This window comes from Euprymna scolopes, chromosome 32 (assembly GCF_053919585.1).
Source record: "Euprymna scolopes isolate OS-2025 chromosome 32, ASM5391958v1, whole genome shotgun sequence".
Classification (NCBI taxonomy): domain Eukaryota; kingdom Metazoa; phylum Mollusca; class Cephalopoda; order Sepiida; family Sepiolidae; genus Euprymna; species Euprymna scolopes.
Genome location: NC_136513.1, coordinates 50,122,804 through 50,144,864, shown reverse-complemented (window position 1 = coordinate 50,144,864; position 22,061 = coordinate 50,122,804). Strand labels below are relative to the sequence as shown.

General features: G+C 29.0%; 1 long non-coding RNA gene across 1 annotated transcript in view; it reads right to left on the bottom strand.

Moving 5' to 3' along the window:
* Positions 1-962: 962 nt before the first annotated feature.
* LOC145256346 (uncharacterized) overlaps positions 963-22,061 on the bottom strand; it is a 259,093-nt gene continuing 237,994 nt past the window's right edge. The window contains exon 4 of the long non-coding RNA XR_013863978.1: positions 963-1,257. This is a non-coding gene — a long non-coding RNA (uncharacterized LOC145256346). The remainder of the gene's footprint in view (positions 1,258-22,061) is intronic.

The following is a 22,061-nucleotide window of genomic DNA, read 5'->3' as shown; positions in this document are numbered from 1 at the left end:
GTCGCCCTAAAAAAAAAAAAAAAAAAAAAGGCGACATGATTCCATTTCCGTTTGATGAAAACTGGACTTCATTTTTTGGTGTAGACCATATCTACTAGTTGGCCAGTTGTGTTTGTGTACACATCCCAAGAGCGATAGGAGCCTTCTATCATGTCTGAAAGTGACATAATGTTCAACGAGCGAGATTTGGAGATGCATTGCATTGCTGTAGTATAGCGACGCTGTACAACTCATGCTCTCTACCGATCCAAGTTATGACAACAGGACCATTGCCAGCACCCTCAAAATGCAAATCTGGACGGTTCAACGCTAGAGTGAACGCTGAGATATATCTGGTTCACAATATGCACTTGCACTAGTACCAGATTTTTAATATGGTATATTTGCACCCCCCTTTTATATATTTTTGCCATATTTTTTTTGTTCTAAATAAAACATCCTCAAACCTCTTTCTCACAGAAGAGACGTTGCGAGTTTGTCTCTGTTCTATCGTTATTTTCATGGCAAGTGCTCTCATCTGAGCTCCAGCTCCAGTCTATGCCCCCTCCTACCAAACTTTCATAAAAAATACACGACTAACTACAACCACAATCAACAATTCCGCCACTCTTTATCTGTGCCTAAACCTAAACGTAAATTCCATGAACAAAGCTTCTTCTTTCTTAGAACGGCACGCCCGTGGAACTCTGTTCTTTCCAGCTGACTACAATATGATCGTCTTCAAGTCCAACGTAAACAAGTTCTTGATGAGCCGTTCCCCTTAACTAATCCAATTTACCAAATTTCTACTACTAACGATTGTTACGATATAGTCGCATTAACTACCGTACACTCGTTAACCCTTATCCTCGAGTGGCCTCCGGGTCTTGATAAGAGGTAAAAAAAAGAAAAGAAAAAAAAAAGAAAAAAACCCCAAAAAACCCAGAAAACCGCAATTTTAACAGACGACAAATAATCCGAAGCATTTTATGGATGATTTATTCCTCGTCCGTCAGGGAAACAGAATCGTTCGTCATTCCACTCCAATCTTGGAGATTATTATCCTCTTGAAATGTCCGTTTTTTTGAGTCCCGAGAAGAGGGGGGAATGGAACGGCTACCGGCAGACGACACAGGAAATGGTAAAGTGCACGAAGCGCCACTTTTCTTTTTCCTTTTAATTATCTGTTGCACTTTCCAGCCGACGAGACTACGGTAGAGGTGCTGTCGCATTATTTTCATCAATTTCTTGAGTCCGGGCATAGTTGATCATTCCGATCTTGGAGCAGAAATAAAAAATGAAAAAAAACAAAAAACAAAAATAAAATAAATAAATAAATAAATAAAATAAGATAAATATATAAAAGAAATGAAATAAATAATAAAAGAAGAAAAAGAATTAAAAAGGAAAATTAAAAGAAAAAAGAACTAAAAATAACGGATCTCTTACGAACACAACTGCACACGTCTATTTAAAAACGTGTGTCTGTGATAAAGAAAAAATACACGCACGCACGCACGCACGCACGCACGCACACACACACACACACACACACACACACACACACACACACACACACACACATTTACATAAAAATCGATGACGTCACATAATAAGATGTATCGTTTAAGAAAGTTCCCAAATTTACAATTCATCCTTTATGACGTCGCCCATTTTCAAGTAAATACTCTCTTGTAAAAACATTATTATAAAATAACTAGACATATTTAAAATTTTAGATGGTAAAATAGTAAGTCTCTTATTATTCCAAAGTTCATGATGTTGACCATCTTATAATTTATTCCTTTAATTCAGTTGACATTTAAAATTCTTGACAGTATCTGTTTCATAGCACAAAATCGATCACTTAATTATGATATCAATCAGTGAATCTATTTTGCCCTTAACTCATCAGAAGAAATAGCAACAGTTAATCATTCAAAAGGAAATAAAGTGCGTTTTGACATGATTAATATAATATATATATATATATATATATATATATATATATATATATATATATATATATATATATACTAGCATGCCGCCGAGCGTTGCCCGGTCGTAAAATATGCATAAATATTATATTTCATTTTTTGCAGAATTCTTATTTATTATTATTGAATATATAGTAATGGTTTCTAAAGTTATTAAAAAAATATGACCTGGGTACCATCCGCTAGAATCGAAACCATAATGTTTAGAACTCCACTTTAGTCGTTACTTACCTCTCTAGCGTCGTTACCGTCTGAGCTACTGACAGATGAATGCTAATGGTAAAAATTATGCGATGTTTAATTTTGCGAATGGGCAAATGTAACGGCAGAAATAATGTTTTATTTTATTTACCCCGCCAAGGCCAACTTTTTTTTTTTTTTTTTACATAGGAATCACCACTTATCAAGACCCGGAGGCCACTCGAGGATAAGGGTTAATGGGTAGACATTAGTGAATGGGATTATAGCGTAGTAAACATAAGTAGTGGAAATTTTGTAAATTGGATTAGTTGGGGGGGGCGGTTCATTTAGAATTTGTTTACGTTGGACTTGAAGAAAATCAGATTGTAGTCAGCTGGAAAGCAGGCCAATGGAAGAGAGTTCCACAGGCGTGCAGTTTTAAGAAAGAAGCTTTGTTCATGGAATCTGCATTTAGGTTTAGGCACAGATAAAGAGTGGGGGAAATTATTGATAGTGGTTTTGGCTAGACGAGTGTTTTTCATGAATGTTTGGCGGAGGGGGTGGGTGAACCATAGATTGAAGCTTATACGAGCACTTGCTATGAAAATAAGAATAAAGCAGAGACAGGCTCGCAACGTCTCTTCTGTGGGAAAGAGGTTGCAGGGAAGAGAAAAGAGCATCTCCCACTAAGTTACACAGTTTATTTTGAACTCTGTCAAGGCAGGATAAGTTTTCAGGGCAGCTCCTGCCCAGATGTGACAGTAATACTCCATCCTTGGACGTACAGTTTATTTTGAACTCTGTCAAGGCAGGATAAGTTTTCAGGGCAGCTCCTGCCCAGATGTGACAGTAATACTCCATCCTTGGACGTACTGTTTATTTTGAACTTTGTCAAGGCAGGATAAGTTTCAGGGCAGCTCCTGCCCAGATGTGAATGTAATACTCCATCCTTGGACGTACAGTTTATTTTGAACTCTGTCAAGGCAGGATTAGCTGCTTTGTTTTGTTTTCAATTTTGATACCTTAGTATCAATTTTTGCTGGTTAAAAATCAAATCGAAAGTGCGCTACAGGTCCAAGATTCTCTTGCGTTACATTCAAACACTTTAAATACTCAACATGCTGTTTTTAATCGACTGAGCAAATGTGGTATCCACTTTGACCCCATCTTTCTTATTGACAAATATGCATGCAAACTGATAACACAGTGTAACCCGGATATAAGAAACACGAATATAAGAAAAACGGATATAAGAGAGATTTTCTCTGGTCCCAAATTAGAGCCTGTGTTAATGTACATATATATAAGACACCCCGATATAATTGTAACCCGTCTATAAGAGAGCCGCAGGGACCGGACAAGAAGTCTTTCATATCCGGGTTACACCGTATCTTTAACTCCTCAATCATTTCATGCAACTTATAATTACGTGTTGGAAAAGAAAAACGAATATTTTAGAATTTAGAATATGGGATCAGTATTACTTTTAAATAAATGAAGTAGATTATTTTCAAGAGAGAGAAAGAGAGAGAGAGAGGGGAAAGAGGGAGGAATGAACAGCAGATGAGAAAAAGAGGGGCTGCTAGGGAAAGACAAAATTATTTTAATATAACGATGCTATCCATACTATTTAACGTCTATTTAGTTTTTTTTTTATGGATCCAAGCAACAAATATATTAGATAATATATATTTAGACGATTTTAGAGTAAAAAATCAATTATTTCAGAATTTAGAGTGTGGGATCAGCTTAACAAAAAGTGGATAATTCATAGGATTCAGGTAGTTTTATCTTTGTGCAGGAAGGGGTCCGTTGCCACATGGACTTATGTTCAGTCGTAGACTTAAAGTAATTTTTTAAAAGTTTCATTAAATTATTAGTAAAGTTTATAAAAATAAACGGTTAAACTTGCCCTAAGGAACTCAAACCTTGATATTTTCTAAATGTAATATTATTTGACTTTTTGTGAAACTGTTCAAAAATTAAAAAAAAAATGTTCTAAAATCTTTATAGCATTTAAGTTTTTATTTTCACATTGTTTTTATTTTTTTTAATAACAAATTTTCATTATGAAATACTATTAATATTCTACTGATGATTCTTCATTTATAATCTAATCAATAAACTAAATAGCTTGAATAGAAACCAAAACCTTGCCTTCTGATGTTTGTATTTAGGTTAGTTTTCACCTGCTGTGGTGAATCCATGTTTCATTAATTGTCAAATATGGTATGCAGAAATAACTCTCTTGGGTTACAATGCAACAGTTGAACAGTTGTGAACAATGATTTGAATTCTGAACATGTTTGGTTTGATCGACTGAGCAAATGTGGTGTCCACTTATGGACAAATGATATCTTCAACTCCTCTGTCATTATATGTTTGAAAAGAAAAACAAATATTTCAGATATTTAAAGTAGAGAATCAGTATTTCATATAAAATTAATACAAAATTATAACTTTTTCTCATCCAACTTCCTACCAGGTGTGTGTTTTAAGAGATTATAACAAGATTTTTTTTACTAAAAAGGATAAATTGTATGTGTGTGGTTTTTATGAAAGTGAGAATACAAAAAGACACTTAGGTTACAACTATTTTTACGTTCATTATAATTATGTTCAATTAAAATTATGTTCATTAAAACTATATTCATTATAATTATGTTCATTAAAATTATATTAATTATAATTATGTTCAATTATAATTATGTTCAATTATAATTATGTTCATTATAATTATGTTTATTATAATTATGTTCATTATAATTATGTTTATTATAATTATGTTCATTATAATTATGTTTATTATAATTATGTTCATTAAAATTATATTCATTATAATTATGTTCAATTATAATTATGTTCATTATAATTATGTTCATTATAATTGTTTATTATAATTATGTTCATTATAATTATGTTTATTATAATTATGTTTATTATAATTATGTTTATTATAATTATGTTCATTATGATTATGTATCATTAATTTTAATGTTCATTATAATTATGTTCATTATAATTATGTTTATTATAATTATGTTTATTATAATTATGTTTATTATAATTATGTTCATTATAATTATGTTTATTATAATTATGTTCATTAAAATTATATTCATTATAATTATGTTCAATTATAATTATGTTCATTATAATTATGTTCATTATAATTATGTTTATCATAATTATGTTCATTATAATTATGTTTATTATAATTATGTTTATTATAATTATGTTTATTATAATTATGTTCATTATGATTATGTATCATTAATTTTAATGTTCATTATAATTATGTTCATTATAATTATGTTTATTATAATTATGTTTATTATAATTATGTTCATTATAATTATGTTTATTATAATTATGTTTATTATAATTATGTTCATTATAATTATGTTCATTATAATTATGTTTATTATAATTATGTTTATTATAATTATGTTCATTATAATTATGTTTATTATAATTATGTTCATTATAATTATGTTTATTATAATTATGTTTATTATAATTATGTTTATTATAATTATGTTCATTATAATTATGTTTATTATAATTATGTTCATTATAATTATGTTCATTATAATTATGTTTATTATAATTATGTTCATTATAATTATGTTTATTATAATTATGTTCATTATAATTATGTTCATTATAATTATGTTTATTATAATTATGTTTATTATAATTATGTTCATTATAATTATGTTTATTATAATTATGTTTATTATAATTATGTTTATTATAATTATGACACTTAACATTTATTGTTTTATTATGACTCCTTAACATTGATATCAAATTTTGCGTGTGTAGACTTAAAATTAACAGAGTTATTGCGTAGGGAAATGTACATGGACACACACACACACACACACACACACACACACACACACACACACACACACACACGCACACACACACAGACAAACACACAGACACACATACAGACACGTTCACTTTTATAAATATGTATATAGATAGATAGATTTTTTAGAAAGGGGATATATAGAGGCAGGGATGCCAGGCGATGTCCGGTCGTAAAATACTGTTGTCTTTATTAATATTACTGCATTATTTTTGAGAAGTGAGAGAGGGAGCTATAGAATTTGTAGTTCAACTGGCCAATGTACGCAATCAATAAATGTAAATTACTATATAAAATTTTATTCCTGCTTTAAAATGACCGGAAATCTTCCTCCTCTCATTGCCGTAAGGACTCTGACAGATATATATATATATATATATATATATATATATAGACTTGTAGTTTGTATTCGTAGCATGCTCCCCTTTACTGGAGAGCAAAATCTTGAATCAGATTATTAGACTTGCATATGCTTTAGACTCGCTTTTATGAAAGAAATTTAAGATCGTAAAATGCTTCAGCAAGTTTTAAGACTGAATCCATATCCCCCCCCGCCTAAAAATGTATATGAAATTAAATGATTTTCAGACCATAAATTGCCTCAGCAATTTCCGAGACTGACTCCTTATTTCCCTCTCTTATAAACATGGAATAAAGTGATCTTTGGATCGAAAAGTACGGTTGAAATCAATGTATGAAAATAAATTATGTTTTTAATAAGAATATTATTTATCAGTATTTTTTAGATGAGGATTCGTTATTTGGATTTTTCAGACTAATGTTCTCATCTTGAGTGTTGCTTTCACAACACTATGCTATTTATATTATCTCTACATCTTTGATAGTATAGATGCAGCACTCTCCTCAGATACTAATGCCCAAGTACATGTGTTTGGTGACTTTAATGTCCACCATAAAAATTGGTTCTTCAAGTTACACAAATGCAGCTGAACGCTGTACTCATAGTTTCTCTATAGCTCTAACCCTAACACAGACAGTAATGTTTCCAACCTGCTTTCCAGATCGTAAAGATCAGCTTCACTTCTAGACCTATTCCTAACTACATTACAAAAGGATTGTGTGACAAATGCCCTAGTTAACTTGGAAACGCCAACCACGTTGTTTTTGTTTTTGTTTTTTTTACACAGTGATCACCAGTTATCAAGGCCCGGAAGCCACTCAGGGATAAGGGTTATTGCAATTACATTACGTTAGTGTGGAGATTTGATAAAGTGTTTACTTAAGGGGGCGGTTCATTAGGAATTTTTTAACGTTGGACTTGAACACATCCAAGTTGTAGTCCAGTGGGAAGCAGGCAGACGGAACAGAGTTCCACAGGCGTGCAGTTCTAAGAAAGAAGCTTTGTTCATGGAATCCACGTTTTAATTTAGGCACAGATAAAGAGTGGGGGAAATTTTTCACAGTGGATTCAGCTAGACGTGTGTTTTTCGTGAAAGATTGGCGAGGGGGGGGGACCAGAGATTGGAGTTCAGACGAGCACCTACCATAGAAATAACGATAAAACGATATATCAATAGACATCATCCTTAATCCCAATTCAAAGTTGAGGAGTCATTGCTCAAAACGACAAGGTACTATAAAAAGGCTGACTGGGAAACCTTCAGAAAACACATCAGAGATGCCTCATGAACCATTTTTTTTTTCTCTTTCTGTTGAACTGTGTGCCAATGAGATAGCGAATGGTGCAAAGCAGGCATTGAAGCACATATTCCCGCATCAAAGTATAATAGTAAACCTCTCACCCCAATGGTTCACTTCAATTGTGCCGTGTCCATTGCACAAAGGCAGCAAGCATTCCACCAGTTCGCCCGTCATAAGTCAAGTATAGACACATAAAAATTTATAGATGCTAGAAATCATTGGAAGAGACAAATAGCTACAGCCGAAAGAAAGCATGCCGAAACAACCAGAAAACATAGTGAGTCGCAGAAGACAGGAGCTCGTGATATTTGGAAAATTTATAATAGCGGAGTGAATAAAAGACAATCAGTAATTCCTTCATTATCCAACAATCAGAAGGTTGTATGCTCAGCAACCGAGAAGGCTGAACTGCTTGCCCAGCGATTTGCCTCCAACTCCACCTTAGAACCAACAAAACTCACTCCCAAACTTCCCTATACAGACTCAAGCCACACTTAATGAAAATCACTCCTTCTCATGTCCACGATATCATAAAAAAACTTACACACTTTCAAGACGTATGGACCTGATCTCATTTATGCTATACTAATTAAAAATTGTTCAAATGAGCTGGCCCCTGTACTTTCTAAACTATACAACAAATGCTTTGCTGAATCTTGCTTCTCAAACAGCTGGAAAGTGGCCTCTGGGCTTCCAGTTTACATGAGTTCTTGTGAAAGAACTGACCCACTCAATTATTTCTCTATCAGTCTCCTTCGCCCCCGCTTTGTTAAAATCTTTGAGTCATTAATCAATCAAGCACTAGTCCAACACTTTGCAAAAGCTAATCTTCTCTTTGACTGACAGTATGGATTTAGGCAATATCGTTCAACTGCAAATATTTTAATGGCCATCTCTGCATATAATATGCATTAGATAAGGTGGGGAAAGCCAGGGCTGTAGCCCTTAATATATCCAAGGCCTTTAGGAAAATCTGGCATGAAATGAAAATGAAATCATATACTATTACTGGATGAATGTTAAATATAATTAGATCGTTTATATACAAGAGAAAAATTCAGGTCATAATCAATATAATATTAATGTAGGAGAGCTACAGGGAACAATCCTTAGATCTCTATTATTCCTGATATCCATAAACGACGTCCCTGATAACGTTGTGCTTGAAAGTAATACATTTGCCGATCATACAATGCTCTATAATAGTCATGGGGGAGAATTGGATGTACACAGAAGACAATGAGAGAATCCTTAGAAAACGGCCTCCAGTCTGTAATAGAAAGGGCCCATAAATAGATAACATTTAATGCTGCTAAGACTAAACTTCTTTCCTTTAACAATTACAAGAAACCTGTTTAATCACTGATATCTATGACAAATAACACCCTACCTGAGAACTCTTCCTTCAAACACTTCAGCTTTACATTCACAGACAACATGAATTGGAATAAATACATTGAGGACATTGCCAAGGCTGCTACAAAGAAAGTGGGTTCCCTTTATCATGCCAGAAAATTGCTCACACCTGAGAGTATCCTGTTCATTTACAAAACCACCATTCGCCCATGCATGGAGTATTGTTGTCATATCTGGGATGGTGTATCTACCACTAGTCTCCCCCTTTTAGAAAGGGTCCAAAGAACAGTCTCCAATCTAATACTGTCAACTAAGCTCCAATCCCTGTCCCATCACCGCAGTGTTGCATCCCTGTGCCTGTTTTACAAGTATTTTAATGGGATATGCTCTGATGAACTCATTGTAATTGTGCCCTCTCATGTACATGCCCCCGAAAAACCTATTTAGCAACAAAATCCTACACCTTCACTGGAGAGGTACGTAGATGTTTGAAAGCCTTCCATTCTAGACTTTGTAATTCTCTCCCTATTATCTGCTTCCCGTACTGTACTGACATGTAAAATTTTAATTGTAATGCGAACAGATATTTCACTTATCTCGTCTAAACATGGTCTCAAATCGTAACTGTTTACGTCCAAGTGAAAATATGTTTTGTTTGGAGTAAACATGACTAAAACTAAACATCTGACATTGAAATGAATGGCTCTCATCTTGGGGAGGCTCCATGTTTTGACAAGCTTCTGGGTTTGACCTTTACTCCTGATCTGAAATGGAACACGTACATCAAATCTGTTTCCAAGGTCGCTGGAAAAATAGTGGACCCCTTCTATCAGTCCAGTACATATCTACCTGCTGATGCGATTCTCAATTTTTCCTATATAAGAGCCAAGTACATCCAAGGATGGAGTATTGTAGCCAAATCTGGACAGGAGGTGCTAAGAAGATCTTATCCTGCCTTGATAAAGTTCAAAATAGACTTCGTAGCCTAGTGGGGGATTCCCTTTTTCCTTCCTTGCAACCTCTTTCTCACAGAAGAGGCATTGTGAGTCTGTCTCTTCTTTATCGTTATTTTCATGGCAAGTGCTCGTCTGAGCTCCAATCTATGGTCCCCCCTCACCAAACTTTCACAAAAAACACTCGTCTAGCTGAAACCACTCTCAATAATTTGTCCCCACTTTTTATTTGTGCCTAAACTTAAACGTAGATTCCATGAATGAAGCTTCCTTCTTAGAACTGCACATCTGTGGAACTCTGTTCCGTTTACCTGCTTTCCAGCTGAATACAATATCGCCGTCTTCAAGTCTAAAGTGAACAAGTTCTTAATAAGCCGTTCACCGAAACTAATCCAAATTACCAAATTTCCACTACTAACGATTACTATGGTATTATCCCATTGACTACTGTACACTCTTTAATTCCTATCCTCGAGTGGCCTCTGGGCCTTGATAAGTGGTGATTCCTATGCAAAAAAAAATGAATAATAAAACATTGTTTGTTCATATTATTAGAGTCCTTGCATAAGAAATGGAATTCATTAACTGAATTATTGAAAAAGACTGAGTCAATAAATAAGAACCGTGAATTATCCACGAGTCAGAAAAATCATAATCATTCACTCAATTATACAAATTATATTTGATTGAAAGTTGTTAATAGGAGTTAATATTCATTTATTTTCTTTGTGTGAAGTTCAATAAGAAATGTTAAGAATAAGTTTATACACTTTTTAGTTTTTATAAACAGACGACAGTGCGAAAATATTACTCAGCTGTGTTTATGTCTGTGTTAATGTTTTTTTTAATTTTTTTTATTTTGAATTTTCTTTCTTTGAAGATTGTATTGCTGAGTTTGGGGCAGCCAAACCAGCTGCCAACAATCTCCTGCTTTTTATTGAAACCAACCAAGAGCTCTTTTTAGAATCCTCGCTGTTCCCTCAAGTTCAATTGTCTGGATCTCTTTTGCATTTGGTTCACCAGGATATTAGCTAGGTAGGACTTTAAGTTCTTCTTCATAAGCCGCGTGGCACCTATAATATCTGGTATGATTGATATCTGCTTAAAAGTGTCGGAGTGCGTATGGGTTTGACTGTGTGTGTACGTGCGTTGAGCAATTGCTTTCCACAGCTCGACAAAGGATCTCGGGGAGAAGTAATTTTTTTTTTTTTTTTTTTGTTAATAAATTCAGGTGAACATATTACTAGAGTACCGAAACGTAAAAAAAACAAACAAACAAACAAACAAAACAAAACAAGAAAAAAGCCTAAAAAAAACAAAACACCAAAAACAAACAAAAAAAAAAAATAAAAAATTTTGTGGTACTAGGATTGGAGCTGAATTAAAAAGATGTCAGTTTTCAAAGAAAATTACACCTGAAAAATAAAAAAGGAAAATCCCAATCAACAGTGTCTGACGTTAAAGCAAAGAAATCTCAACCGTAACGAGAAAAATAATCACCATTGACGTCATAGCCTATTGCCCATCTATTAAAAGTATTATATATATATATATATATATATATATATATATATATATATATATATATATATATATATAAAGAATAATGACAAAAATTTATATTCCAAAATACATGATGGTGACAATTTTATATTTAATTCCTTTACATCAATTGATTCTTTTGCTTTGTATTCAAATTGAGCTTTTTATGTAAGAATTGATATATAATAAAAAAAATATATTTCTACAGAAATATATATATATATATATATATATATATATATATATATATATATATATATATATATATATATATATATATATGAGGGTGCTATTTTCCAAAGGTAGGTTAACCAGTGAAATATAACGAGGTTTTCATACGAGAGTGCTCAATACAGAAGTAGAGCTAGTTACATTTGTCTTTACATAAGCATTAGTTTGTTGCTACACAGTCATGAGCATGTTTCGGTCTACCAGTATTTACCAACTAGAGACCTCATCAGGCAACAATCCTTATTTCCGAAAACGGAATTCAAAATGCAGAGCGAAAATTAATTCTCAGCAAAAGAAGGCTTTTTTTCTTTTTCTTTTTTGTTCTGAGTGCGAAGATTCACGGAGAACAGGGTTGAATTGGCTGTGAATTTGTTAGTTTATTCATTTTAGTATTTGTTTATTTACTTATTTATCGGTGACTTTATTCATTTACATGTTGGCGTTAGTGGTTAGGGTTATAAAACCTAGAGCTATACGGATGTTACTGGCGAGAAAAAAAAAAGACTACATTTAAACATCATAAGAAATAACATATATTCTGAGTTTTTGCATTACCATAATTATGAAAAGTCTTTAATAAATTTATTAATACACAAATTAAAGAATCAACATTAAATGAACAAACGAAATAGGAATTAAAATTTGGGAGATCAAATAAGAAACCGATTTTGTTTAAGTAAGATGGTATTTATTTGCTCCCATCTTACTTAAACAAAATCGGTTTCTTATTTGATCTCCCAAATTTTAATTCCTAAACAAAGCTATTGAATGATACCACCTTCTCTTTTCCTTTCCTTTCCTTTTCTTATTCCCTCTTCCGTCTTTCCCAGTCCATCTCCCCCTACCACTTTCCTTCCTTTTTATCTCCTATCCACACCTCTAACCCCCTTCCCTCCCTTCCGTTCACCGGAAGCCCAAACAACATTCAACAGACTCGGACAAATTCCTAATCTCTTCTCAGATATAAGCATGTTATATTAAAATATAAACTTAAGAAAAAAATCAAAGAGGGGAACCGGGAGGAGGGAGGGAAATAAAAAGGAATTTTATGACAAATTGATCCCGGATGGTTTCAGACAGAAACAGGAGCCTCTCGCCTGTTAAAGATACCATCTGTATAGCTCTAGGTTTTATAACCCTAACCCTAACCCTAACCCTAACCACTAACGCCAACAAGAAAATGAATAAAGTCACCGATAAATAAGTAAATAAACAAATACTAAAATGAATAAACTAACAAATTCACACACAATTCAACCCTGTTCTCCGTGAATCTTCGCACTCAGAACAAAAAAATAAAAAATAAATAAATAAAAGAAAAAGAAAAAAAGCTTTCTTTTGCTGAGAATTAAATTTCGCTCTTCATTTTGAATTCCGTTTTCGGAAATAAGGGTTGTTTCCTGATGAGGTCTCTAGTTGGTAAACACTAGTAGACCGAAACATGCCCATGACTGTGTAGCAACAAACTACTTCTTATGTAAAGAAAAAAAAAATATACACACACACACACACACACACATACACACACACACATATATATATATATATATATAATATAAAGCTGTGTGTGTGTGTGTGTGTGTGTGTGTGTGTGATCACGAATAGGCTCCTATATGGGTGACTATTTTAAAAAACTGATTACATATAATGATAGAAGATGTATCGAGACACAGGAATGGGTATGTTTGATCTGGCAGAACGGTGGTTCATTAAAATTATGGGGTCTACGTTTGCGCCTGGTCTACAAAGTATGGAAATAAAAAAAATAAAAAAAACACGTTTACAAGTGTTTTTGGTATAGATATACATAAGAATACTTTGATAAGTATGTTTTAACTTAAATAGGGATGGTATAATAAAATTGTAGGGTCTGCGTTCGCGCCTGGCCTCCATAGAATGGAAATAGGCACAAACTTTAATAAAGACTTTTCATATCTATCTGCGTAAGTATATTTTGATAATTATGTTTCAGTTTGAAGAAATATGGCATAATAAAATTATTGGGTGTTCGTTCGCGCCTGACTTCCATAGAATGGAAATATGTCACAAAGTTTAACAAGGTTTTTTTTTTTTAATATAGATCCACAGAATATTGTGATAAGTGTTTCAGTGTGAACAGGTATGGTATAATAAATTATGGGGTTTATCTATTTTATTTTACTTTCATCACATTTGCTTTGGTTTTGATCGTAGCTATCTCTTTACAACCCTTCCTTTTCATAACCTATCATGCTTTCATAAATCAGAGTCCATTTTCTGTAGGCTGTTTTTGAACCCAGTCAACGACGGGTACTTTTGCTAGTATATATATATATATATATATATATATATATATATATATATATATATATATATATATATATATATATATATATATTTATTATTTATTATTATTTTTTATTATTTTTAATTATTTTTTATTATTTATTATTATTTTTTATTATTTTTTATTATTTTTTATTATTTTTTGCTATTTATTATTATTTTTTATTATTTTTTATTATTTATTATTATTTTTTATTATTTTTTAATATTTATTATTATTTTTTATTATTTATTATTATTTTTTATTATTTTTTATTATTTTTTATTATTTTTTATTATTTATTATTATTTTTTATTATTTTTTATTATTTATTTTTATTTTTTATTATTTTTTATTGTTTATTATTATTTTTTATTATTATTTTTTTATTATTTATTATTATTTATTATTATTTATTATTATTTTTTTATAATTTTTTATTTTTTATTATTTATTATTATTTTTTATTTTTTATTATTATTTTTTAATATTTTTTTATTATTTATTATTATTTTTTTTATTATTATTTTTTATTATTTTTTATTATTTATTATTTTTTATTATTAATTTTTATTATTTTTTTTTATTTATTATTATTTTTTAATATTTATTATTATTTCTTATTATTTCTTATTATTTATTATTTTTTATAATTTTTTATTATTCATTATTATTTTTCATCATTTTTTATTATTTTTTATTATTTATTATTATGTTTTATTATGTTTTATTATTTTTTATTATTTTTTATTATTTATTATATTTTATTAATATTTTGTATTATTTTTTATTATTTATTATTATTTTTTATTATTTTTTATTATTTTGTATTATTTTTAATTATTTTTTATTATTTATTATTTTTTATTATGTATTATTATTTATTATTATTTTTTTATTATTTTTTGTTATTTTTATTATTTATCATTATTATTTTTTATTTTTTATTATTTTTTGTTATTTTTATTATTTTTTATTATTTTTTATTATTTTTTATTATTTTTTGTTATTTATTATTATTTTTTATTATTTTTTATTATTTATTATTATTTTTGATGATTTTTCATGATTTATTATTATTTTTTATTATTTTTTATTTTTTTTTACTTTTTATTATTTTTTATTATTTTTTGTTATTTTTTTAAACTTTTTATTATTTATTATTATTTATTATTATCTTTTATTATTTTTTTCTACTTTTTTATTTTTTATTATTTATTATTATTTTTTATTATTTTTTATTATTTATTTTTAATTATTTTTTATTATTTTTTATTATTTTTTATTATTTTTTGTTATTTTTATTATTTATTATTATTTTTTATTATTTTTTTTTACTTTTTCTTATTTTTTATTATTTTTGATTTTTTTTTGTTATTGTTTATTATTTTTTGTTTTTTTAATTATTTATTATTATTTATTATTATTTATTATTTTTTTTATTAGTTTTTATAATTTTTATTATTTATTATTATTTTTTATTATTTTTTGTAATTTATTATAATTTTTTATTATTTTTTATTATTTTTTATTATTTATTATTATTTTTTATTATTTATTATTATTTTTTATTCTTTTTTATTATTTATTATTATTTTTTATTTTTTTTAATTATGTTTTATTTTTTATTATAATTTTTTATTATTTTTTAATGGTTAAATAATAAAATATAATAAAAAATTATAAAAAAAATAAGAAATTACAAAAAATAATAAAAAATAATAAAAAATAATAATAAATAATAAAAAATAATAAAAAAATATATAAAAAAAATAATAAATAATAAAAAATAATATTAAATAATAAAAAGTAATAAAAAATAATAAAAAATAATAATGAATAATAAAAAATAACAAAAATTTTTTAAAAATAACAAAAAAATAATAAAAAAATAATAAAAAATAATAAAAAATAATAAAAAATAATAATAAATAATAAAAAATAATAAAAAATAATAAAAAGTAAAAAAAAATTATTAAAAAAAATAAAAAATAATAATAAATAATTAAAAATAATAAAAAATATTAATAAATAATAAAAAAAATAAGAAATAATAAAAATAATAATAAATAATAATAAATAATAAAAAATAACAAAAAATAATAAAAAATAATAAAAAATAATAATAAATTATAAAAAATAAAAAATAACAATAAATAATAATAAATAATAAAAAGTAATAAAAAATAATAAAAATAATAAAAAGTAAAAAAAATAATAAAAAATATTAATAAATAATAAAAAATAATAAAAAATAGCAATAAATAATAAAAAATAATAAAACATAATAATAAATAACAAAAAATAATAAAAAATAATAAAAAATAATAAAAAATAATAATTAATAATAAAAAATAATAATAAATAATAAAAAATAATAAAAAATAATAAAAAAACGTAAAAAGAAATAATAAATAATAATAAATAACAAAAAATAATAAAAAGTATAAAAAAAAAATAATAAAAAATAATAAAAAATAATAAAAAAATAATAAAAAATAATAAAAAAAATAATAAATAACATTAAATAACAAAAAATAAAAAAAATAACAAAAAATAATAAAAATAATAATAAAGTATAAAAAATAATAAAAAATAATAAAAAATAAGAATAAATAATAAAAATATTAAAAAACATTAATAAAAAATAATAAAAAAAATAATAAATAACAAAAAATAATAAATAATAAAAAATTATAAAAAATAATAAAAAATAATAATAAATAATAAAAAATAACAAAAAAATAATAAATTATAATAAATAATAATAAATAATAAAAAATAATAAAAAATAATTAAAAATAATTAAAAATAATACAAAATAATAATAAATAATAAAAAAAATAATAAATAATAAAATATAATAAAAAATAATAATAAATAATAATAAATAATAATAAATAATAAAAAATAATAAAAAATAATAATAAAAAATAATAAAAAATAATAATAAATAACAAAGAATAATAGAAAATCATAAAAAATAATAAAAAATAATAAAAAATAATAATAAATAACAAAAAAAAATACGAAATAATAAAATATAATAAAAAATAATAATAAATAATAATAAATAACAATCCGAGTGACTGTCGTTTAATTAATATGGACTTCCATTTCTTGTAAAAAAAATTTTTCACAAGAATTTATTCATAAGTTTTGGTTTCAGTTTCGATTATAGCTAATGGCACTCCAGTCATTTATTTTTTTTTAATAAATAATTTTACCAAGAATTCTTTATAAGTTGTGGCTTCGGTTTCGATTATAACTAAAAGAACTCAAGTTATATACATATGCATATATTTTTTTCATAAATTTTGGTTTCGGTTTCAATTCAAGCTGATGCACCCAAGTCATATGGATATATTTTTTTATTTTTGAAATCTCAACTTTATAATGGATAATATATAATATATATATAATATTTCTAATGGATAGAACATTAACTCTGTAAGCTCTACTCTGATTAAACCAAACTTTAAATATCCAGAAAGTATACAAGGTAGATAACTTATAATCCATATGCACAAAACTTAACAGCATCAGACAGGAGGTGATGGTGGCGAAGTAGTTAATGACACAAACTAACAATCTGGGTGTGCCAGGTTCAAATCCAATTCATTCTACAGAAACACACTTGTTGGCAACCCAATGACTTTCTAGAAAGAATTCGAACTAGAAAGATATCAAGCAAACGAATGCAAGAAGTGGGGGTGCAGTAAGCTGAAAATATCTCAAACCAGAGTCAGACCAATGTAAGAGGGCTGTTTTTGTAATAGAAACAATGTTCGGAGATTGTTTTGACGTTATCTTCAGTGGCCAATCAACTCTGGTATTTTGACTTCCTTACTTGTTCCACACCTCTCATCATCCATCACAGACTTCCAGCCTTACTTGAATTTCTTATGCCACGCTAAAACTGATGCTCGATTCATGCAAGATGATCTAAACGCAATCTGAAGCGTTCCATATATTTTTCTCTTATCTATTCTCTCATAACAACAGCCTCCAAGGTTTTCCTTGAGCTTAGGGAACAACTAAAAGTCACAGGAAGCAAGATGTGAACTATAGGTAGGGTGAGGAATTGCCTTGATGCCCATCTTGATCAAGGATGTGTGTACAGTTCCCACACTGACATCAAACTGTGCACAGTCTATAGACACACGACGGTCCTTATCCATGAAATTCTTTATTTGGCCAATCAACTCTGATGTTCTCACTTGCTTACTTCTCTCACACTCGCATCATCCCTCACAGACTCCCTGCCTTCCTTGAATCTCTTATGCCACTGGAAAACTGATGCTTAATTCATACAAGAAGGTCCAAAAGCAATCTGAAGCATAGGTTTCTGTGTTTTTATTCCCAAGTTTAAAACAGAATTTTATTGCATATCGTTCTTCTAAATTATCCTCACGTCTAGATTGCATTTTTTAAATTCACCAGCTGTGACAATCAGGCTTTAGTGGGGTGTATTCCAATTCCTGTTGTAGCTGTTAATTTAAACCTGAAACTATAAGAATTGGTCAGTCATCTCATAAGATGTATAGCAATAAAATACTGAATTTTCCAGAGTCTATGGCAATTTTGAATGCTTGTAAAAATAAAAGTCTGGAAACTTATTGAAGGCACTTCATATAATGACATGGGAATAAAATAAAAGCACCTACATTACTTGTTAGTACTGAGTTATGATCCGACTCACCATCTTCAACTAAGGACGTATTAGGTTTAGTGTTTCATGAAAAAACAATAAACCGGCCTCATCCAACTTTTTGTGCTTTCATTTTCATTTACTCCCGACCCACTCGACTAGCAACAAAGTTCCACCCCATCACTGTCAAAGTAATCAGATGATGGCACAAAATTTCTGCTCTGTAATAGCATTTTTTCCCCCTCAAAGTGCTTAGTTTCTCTCTACTCCATGTTTTCCTCACCTATCAACATGAAGATTTTTTAATGTAATGTGAACAAACAGCTTGCTGCCAAACTCCCCACCAAAATCTGGATCTTATTACAATGGCATCTTACACTTCATTGCCAATATGTCTTGTTTGAAGTGAACAAAAAAATTAAGGAATACAGAAATAATGAATCCCATCGACGAAATGTTGCATTCCTCTGCCTGTTCTACAAGTATTTAAATGGTGAATGCTCGACGAACTACAAGCACTTGTATCCCATTGACGTGACTACCCTCGATAAACCTAACAAGCAGCTAAATCCCACCCCTTCACAATAAAGATCCCTGGGTGTAAGAAAGCCTTCTACTCCAATAGTTTATTTGCCAGAACTGCTAGACTTTGGAATTCCCTTCCAGGATTTTGCTTTCCCAACTGTACTGACATGCAGAAGTTCAAGAGTAATGTGAACAGACATCTTGCTGCTCAACTCCCTACATAGTACCCCTGCAATTTATGTCCCCGATAGTAGCTCCCTATTTCAAAGTGGCACTGTGCCTTTTTTTGTGGGTGAAAATGGAAAAAAAAAACAAAAAAAAACAAAAACAAAAAACAAAAACATTAATGTTAAAAACAGAATTGTTCAACTGAAACGATCTAGACCTTGATGTATGCATTGACGTCATAGATTGTTTATGCTCTATTTTACTTACATAAATTTCAAGAACGAATGTAGGTTAGGGTTAGAGTTGGTGTTAGGGTTAGGGTATCTATATTATCTATATTATTGTACTCAACTGTTATTTCCACAACGTTTCGATAGATATCACCGTTTTCCTGCTTTCCGGCTGACTACAATATGGTTGTGTTCAAGTCTAACGTAAACAAGTTTTTGATGAGCCGTTCCATATAAGTTAACAAATTTACCGAATCTCCATTACTAACGGTTACTATATTGTCCAATTTCTACTGTACACTCTTTAACTCTTATCCTCGAGTGGCCTCTTGGCCTTGATAAGTGGTGATGCCTATGTACCCCCCCCCCAAAAAAAAAAACAAAAAAAACCCCTCCAACTTTCTTCAAGTGTATCTCGTCGAACTCGGGAATCTTTCTGTTGAACTTGGGAATCTTTCTGTTGAACTTGGGAATCTTTCTGTTGAACTTGGAAATCTTTCTGTTGAACTTGGGAATCTTTCTGTTGAACTTGGGAATCTTTCTGTTGAACTTGGGAATCTTTCTGTTGAACTTGGAAATCTTTCTGTTGAACTTGGGAATCTTTCTGTTGAACTTGGGAATCTTTCTGTTGAACTTGGGAATCTTTCTGTTGAACTTGGGAATCTTTCTGTTGAACTTGGGAATCTTTCTGTTGAACTTGGGAATCTTTCTGTTGAACTTGGAAATCTTTCTGTTGAACTTGGGAATCTTTCTGTTGAACTCGGAAATCTTTCTGTTGAACTTGGGAATCTTTCTGTTTAACTTGGGAATCTTTCTGTTGAACTTGGGAATCTTTCTGTTGAACTTGGGAATCTTTCTGTTGAACTTGGGAATCTTTCTGTTGAACTTGGAAATCTTTCTGTTGAACTTGAAAATCTTTCTGTTGAACTCGGAAATCTTTCTGTTGAACTTGGGAATCTTTCTGTTGAACTCGGAAATCTTTCTGTTGAACTTGGGAATCTTTCTGTTGAACTCGGAAATCTTTCTGTTGAACTCGGAAATCTTTCTGTTGAACTTGGAAATCTTTCTGTTGAACTTGGGAATCTTTCTGTTGAACTCGGGAATCTTTCTGTTGAACTTGGGAATCTTTCTGTTGAGCTTGGGAATCTTTCTGTTGAACTTGGGAATCTTTCTGTTGAACTTGGGAATCTTTCTGTTGAGCTTGGGAATCTTTCTGTTGAACTTGGAAATCTTTCTGTTGAGCTTGGGAATCTTTCTGTTGAACTTGGGAATCTGCACGCTATATTGAACAGAACACTTTATTTGATCCACGAGTCCCGAAGAACCTGTGGCGTAGTGGATAGAGTACTTTGTAAAATTCAGTTGTAAATGTTACATTCTTCTGGAGTTGAAAGCTAAATCCTTAATGCGGGCGACATAAAAAAATACAATTGTGAATTACTTAGGATCTCTATACAGTCAATGCTGACAAAACGGGAGTAATGAAATCAATTGAATTTTACGAGTTAATTTTTTTCAATTTTTAAACTTTAAAAATCTATCCAAATTTTTCTATTGGTTAAATTTTTACGATATTTTCAAGGTCAATGTGAAATTTTATGCTCTTTCCAATAAACCAAATATAATATTTTAGACAAACGTTTTTTTTTTAATTCATCAATTTTTTTTATGACATCAACTAGTGCAACACTAGGTGTATATGAATTTTTGACACGCCTAACAGAAAACTGCGAATAAAATATAAAAAAAACTCGTAATTTCTTTTTTTAAAATGGGTTGTTTATTTTCTGTATGGAATATACTTCCAAAATAAACTATTAAAGTTGTTTAAAAAATAACAGAAATATTATTTTTTATTAAAAAAAAACTATTTACAACGTGCCTGTACGCATTCATGCAGCCATGTTTTTTACGTAATGAAATCAATGTGAAATTTGATGCTCTTTTCAATAAACCGAATATAATATTTTAGACAAACGTTTTTAATTCACCCCTCCCACATTTTGAAATGTCTATTAAAAAGTAAATAATTAATTTACTCACCAAAGTATTATAAATCACAAATTGAAGATAAAAGATCAATAAATAATATATTTTAATTTAAAAAAAAGAAAAAAGGAAGCGTTTTTTGGAAATTTACCTATAAAGTCCAAAGTGTAAAACCCTTTTTGTTTAAAAACCACGTTGATTTTTTTTAAGTTAAAGCCCATGTGATGCTTACATATTCAAATAAATATCGGATGCTGACAACAATTTTTTCTATTTCATTCAATGTTTTCTTTTTTTTAGATATAAAAAAAATCACTCGATAAAGTAGAAATAAAATATATCATTTAAAAACTCATGTATTTCATTAAGAGAATTAAAAAAAAGCGGCAGAGTGGGTTTGTTTTTAAACGGCA